Source organism: Benincasa hispida, chromosome 1 (genome assembly GCF_027475165.1).
Source record: "Benincasa hispida cultivar pf3 chromosome 1, pf3_genome.v1.1, whole genome shotgun sequence".
Taxonomy (NCBI): domain Eukaryota; kingdom Viridiplantae; phylum Streptophyta; class Magnoliopsida; order Cucurbitales; family Cucurbitaceae; genus Benincasa; species Benincasa hispida.
Genome location: NC_143478.1, coordinates 73489960 through 73496051, shown reverse-complemented (window position 1 = coordinate 73496051; position 6092 = coordinate 73489960). Strand labels below are relative to the sequence as shown.

At 34.1% G+C, this 6092-nt stretch overlaps 1 long non-coding RNA gene across 1 annotated transcript; it reads right to left on the bottom strand.

The window, feature by feature from the left end:
- Nucleotides 1-1848: 1848 nt before the first annotated feature.
- Nucleotides 1849-3494, bottom strand: LOC120087718 (uncharacterized). The gene is made up of 3 exons (XR_005484665.2): nt 3047-3494; nt 2696-2831; nt 1849-2136 (listed from the first exon to the last, which is right to left on the bottom strand). It is a non-coding gene; the product is annotated as an uncharacterized LOC120087718 (long non-coding RNA).
- Between the last annotated feature and the right edge of the window lie 2598 nt (nt 3495-6092).

The following is a 6092-nucleotide window of genomic DNA, read 5'->3' as shown; positions in this document are numbered from 1 at the left end:
ATGATAGTCTAACTATGACCAAAACCTTCTTGGGCCAGGAGAGGATGTGGCGCCACATTGTTCAAACCCTAGAATCAACCCTGGCTTTAGGGAAGAAGTGAATTCCTTCTTGTGTAGCTGTGTTCCCAGCTCCCAATCAGACGAATCCCCAAAATGGTAGGCTTGTTGAGTCGACAATCCGACCACTCTCACCTATAAAATTTAAAAGACAACCTTCATAGGCATGAGTTCACAACTCACTTAGGATTTAGGTTATGTTACCTATGGTCATCTTGGTTAAAACCTATTTATATTAAATTTAATTATATGAATCCAATTCACATAATTCATATTTAAATCACATTCTAATATTAATTTCTCTCAAATACATACTTAATATTATAATGTATCAAATACATTATAGTAATTATATCATATATAATTAAAATTTAATTAATTTTATCATATATAATTAATTCTCTCAATTAATATGAACAATTCAAATTAATCCAAAAACTGATCTTCATTAAATCCTGTTGAGCTACCGAGGGGACCTCATGGACTTGTAGCTTGAAGCTCCAACGGTATGTGAATAATTAATTAAACTCTTTAATTAAATTATTCACCATCCGTTATCTATTAGGCATTCCACTAAAGACCGATAACTACACTATTCGCACTATAAATATATTTCTTTATCCATTGGATATAACCAATCAACAATACAACGACCCTTCACAAATTGCTTGTAAGTACAACTGACCAAAATGTCTGTTTCATCCATGTAGTTATATCTAACTCCTTAGGTACCACAGATCCCTCTAATTAACAATAAATCATAGTCTAACTATGACCAAACCTGATGCTATATTATTCAAGCCCCAGAATCAGCCGAAGCAATTTATCTACTTACCCCGACATTGGAAATGAGTGAATTTCTTCTTGTGTAGTTGTGTTCCTAGCTCCCCAATTAGACGAATCCCTAAAATAGTAGGCTTGTTGAGTCGACGATCTAGCAACTTTATCAAAGGACCGCCTTCATAAGCATGAGTTCATAACTCACTCAGGATTCAGATCATGTTACCTATGGTCATCCTGGTGAAATGTATGTCTCTATTGTGAACAACGTTATATAATGGGACTAAACATTTCGTGGTCTGGTCTTATACAAACTTCTTTGTATAGAATATCCCCGCTCACATGTCTCCACATGAATGATCAAGATCAGATCATTTGTAGCACTTTACAATAATTGTAACATCTACAAAGCAGGCCATACTCGTAGTGAATAGCAAGGTAATTTTGTTGGTGGTGCCCTTCTTCATTGGGAAGTTCGAGATCGTTGATAACGGTGGAAGAGGAAAGCTAGAAGAATCAACAAAGGTGAGTTTTGATTTCTCCTTTTCTTCCTCTTTTCTAACATGCTTATAGTTTTGTTTGAATATTTATCCAACAAATGCATGTTTTTATTTTACTCTTTTGGTTTCAATAAAAATTGAATGTCTTAATCAAGGTGTTTCATGCTTCCGCGGGAATTCGATTCCTTGACTTAGACAGGCACCTAGGGCCTGGTATGAACGTTTAACCCAATTTTTTTTTTGTCAACAATGAGTATAAGTGAGGAGGAGTTGATAGAACCCTCTTTGTAAAGAAATCTCATGAGAATTTTGTTTTGTCCAAATCTACGTTGACGATATTGTCTTCGGTGGAATGTCACAGAAGATGGTTGAGCACTTTGTGAAACAAATGCAATAGGAATTTCAGATGAGCATGGTAGGGGAATTGTCCTACTTTCTAGGTGTAGCGACCCTACCCTTTGAGTATTTTAACAATGGCCGTTACTCATAAATACACAATAAAACACAAACATTTAGACCATTGAGGGAAAAAATCTATTAAAACGATAAAGACAACTTTACAAACCAAACTAGAAAACTAATAAAAAACAAATAAGTAAAATCTTTGCTTGGGGCCCCTAAAAATACTTAGAAAGAAAACATTCAAAATATAAAACATTCTATCTAACGTTAAAATCTAATTTCAAAACATTCAAATAACCTTTTTAAAAAGACATAACATAAACTTAGCAGAAGCAATTTTTATGTCCGATATAGCTTGGTCACCAGTCCCTCTCGTCACTCGCTAGTCTGCTTCCGTCTGTATTTGAAAAACATAAAATATGAAAGGTTGAGTATAAAAAAAATAAATACTCAGTAAGTGACCCCTTATTGGGGCCTTTGGGTGATTTGTTAAACCCAACCTAACATTGGCTTAATGTACATAACATAACATAGCATAGCATAGCATAACATGACATGGCATAAGTAGTACTTCCGTAAGAACGCCAAGACAGTCATGGTTGTAAACTCGTAGTAACATAAATCATGGAAATAGTGGTGATCCCATAGGGACACCGAAATAGTCATAAGCGGTGAACCCGAAGGCTCACTAACATAAAATGTACATAGCCCGATAGGTGAGTTAACAACTGCCCCATAGCCTAGCATGCACACCATAATCAAAGAGACTAACACATAAGTCATAGTCCATGGATTTTCAACATATTCATAACATGGCTTAAAATTTACGTAGCTTAGTAATTCAATCCAGCAGCCAATTGCATTCTTTTATGGTACCATCTAGATAACATTTACAGGACACTCTCATTTAACTCAAGTGTCCAACTTAAGAGGAGTTTCAGTAGAAAATCACTTACCTCAATGTAAACAAAGCAATCCAATCTTCTTAACTTGAGAAACTTCTTGGCCCAAATCCTAAGGACGCTTTATAATTAAATTTAAACTTTTTTTGGCCAAACCTGAACTTTAGCTTTACTTTAAAGAACCTGCAATCTTTTAAAGAAGAAAATCACAAATACTTACAAAAATCTCAAAAATTAGCCTTTAGTAACACCGCATAGCACATTCCGACTTCAAAACTCCACTAAAAAAAATTCAAATCTAAGCTCCAAATCCAATGGGCAAAGCAAATTTAAACCAAAAGCTAAGAGGGTATTCAAGATCAATCACAAGAAGCCCTCAAACATACAAAATAATTGAAATCTTACCAATAACACAACTCAAAATCCAAGTTCCGACGAAAACCTAAACAACGAATCGCACTGACGAAACTAGTGCTGAACGCAAATCGGATGTCAATCACGGTTTCCGGTAGCGCGACTTCATTCACAGCGGCAGCAGTGTGGCTTCAATAGAGGCAAGCGGTTGGACGTGAATGACGACGACGCGAGCAAGCCTTGATAGAGGTGTGGCACGAGAAGTCGCGATGGCGCTGGGTTGCGAAGACTCAAACAACTGGACCCACGCGAGTGGCGCAACTGACCGGCGATGGGTGGTTGGCGTGGACCTGGCACCAGTACGGCTCCAAGCAGATGTGAATGGCTGATCTGAACCATGACAGTGACGCGATTGGATCTCGGCAGCTTATGATTTGGGCAGCAACTAATGCGATCGTGTGAAACTTGAGTGGCTGGGCGACGGAGACCAATCCTAATTGAATTTCAATTATGTATATATCTATATATACACACATTTTTCTGTTCCCTCTTAAATTCTAAATTGGACTTATTAGTCCCCAAATCTCTTAAAATCTTTACAAATATCCTTTTAAAATTAATTATCTTGCCTCCGAATAAAAATTAGCTCAAATTTATCAAAAATAACGTCTAAATATTTCAAGATAATTCAATGAATATTACTTAAATAATTTGGAACGTTATATTGGGATTCCAAATAAAGCAACAGAATTAGGGAATCTTTATATCCCAAAGCAAATATGCCAAGAATTTAGTAAACAAACTTGGCCTTGAAAATGCCAGTGTGAAGAGAACTCTTGTCCCAACTCATGTGAAATTATCCAAAGACTCTGGAGGAAATCAAGTTGACGAAAGCCTTTACAGAAACATCATAGGGAGCTTACTTTATCCAACAGCTAGTAGACGAGACCTTGCTTTTTTCATTGGTTTGTATGCCAGATATCAATCCTATCCTAAAAATAGTCATTTGCTTAGCACAAAAAGGATAATCGAATACATAAATGGCACAAGTGATTGGTTTAATATACTTATTTGACACTAGTAGCTATCTGGTTAGGTACTGTGGCACTGATTGGGATGGAAGCTCAGAGGATAGACAGAGTACGTCTAGAAGGTGTTTCTTCCTTGGGAATAATTTGATTTCTTGGTTCAGCAAGAAGAAAAATTGTTTTTCCTTGTCTACAGCTGTGGTTGAATATATTGCAGCAGGGAGTAGCTGTACACAATTGATTTGGATTAAGCAAATGTTACATGAGTATGATGTCTCTCAAGATGTCATGACTCTTTACTGTGACAATTTGAGTGCAAGCAGTTAAGAATTTAGTTCAACACAGTCATACCAAACATATTGACATCGAACATCACTTTATACGTGACCTTTTGGAAAGTAAGCAGATCAAGTTAGTGTTAGGATTGGTGTCCTAAATCTCTCTATTATTCTCGTAGTTTGTAAACATTATATAAACAATTTGATATTAATAAAACAATTGTTATTTTATGAGCATACACTCAATCCAATAAACTAAGATCCTAGGTTATTTTATGTAATTTAAACATGTATGTAGAGACACACTGGTGGATCATATTTAAATGATAACCTAAACTGTCTATAGTAGATAGATAAGACTGGGTACCTTATCCTGGTGATACTATGGATACGACCCGCTTTATAGATGTTATTAAGTGTTGTAAAGTGCTATAAATGATCAGATCCTGATCATTCATGTGGAGATATATGAGCGGGGACATCCTATACAAAGAGTTTGTATAAGACCAGACTACAAAATGACTTGTCTCATTATATAATGTCGTTAATAATAGGGACTTACATTTCATCAGGATGACCATAGGTGACATGACTTAAATCTTAAGTGAGTTGTGAACTCCTACCTATCAAGGCGGTTCTTTGATTTGTGGGTGAGAATGGCCAGATTGCCAACTCATTATGCCTACCATTTTAGGGATTCGTCTAATTAGAGTGTTGGAAACACAGTTACACAAGAAAAAATTCTCTCCTTCCCTGATGTCAAGGTAAGTAAAGAAATTTCTCCCTTAAGGGCTGATTTGGAGGCTTGAACATTGTGACCACACCCTCTCTTGGCTCGAGAGAGACTTGGTCATAGTTGGACTATGAATTATTGTTCATTAGAGGGATCAATGATACTTAAGAAGTTAGATGTAACTATAGGGGCAAAACAGTAATTTTGATCTAGCTATACTTATGAGCAATTTGTGAAAGGTCATTGTACTATTGACTGTTATATACAATGGAAACAAAAATATATCTGTAGTGTGAACAGTGCAATTGTCTGTCTTTAGTGGAGTGACCGACAGTTAATGAATGTTGGGTAATTTAGTTAAAGAGTTTAATTAATTATCTAAGTACTATTGGAGCTTCAGTCCACAGATCTGCAAGGTCCCCTCTGAGAATTAATTTTGGATTAATTTGAATTGTTCATATTAATTAAGGGAATTAATTATATATGATATAATTAATTAAATTAGTTATATGTGATATAATTAATATAATGTATTTGATACATTATAATATAAAAATTTATTTTGAGGAATTACATATTTGAATATGATTCAAATACTAATTATATAAATGAGATTCATATAATTAATTTTTTAATATAAATATGATTTATGTTAAATATCATAAATGGTAGAGAGAAAATTAAATATTTGAATATGATTCAAATATTAATTATATGAATGAGATTCATATAATTGAAGTTAGTATAAATGTGATTTATATTAAATACCATGTATTGTTGAGAGAAAATAGAACTATAGGTTATATTGTATTTGATACAATATAAAAACTATAGGTTATGTATTATATTTGATATAACATATAGTATATATATATATATATAATAAGTTAGTTACTATATATATATATATATATATATATATATATATATATAATCAAATTAATTTTAATTTAATTATTAATTTAACTAAAGAACTCCCTCCCCTTAACTTTCTCAACCACAACGTGAGATGGGTGGTGGTTCAGTTTTCTTCTTCCACATTTTATGTTTTTTTAAAT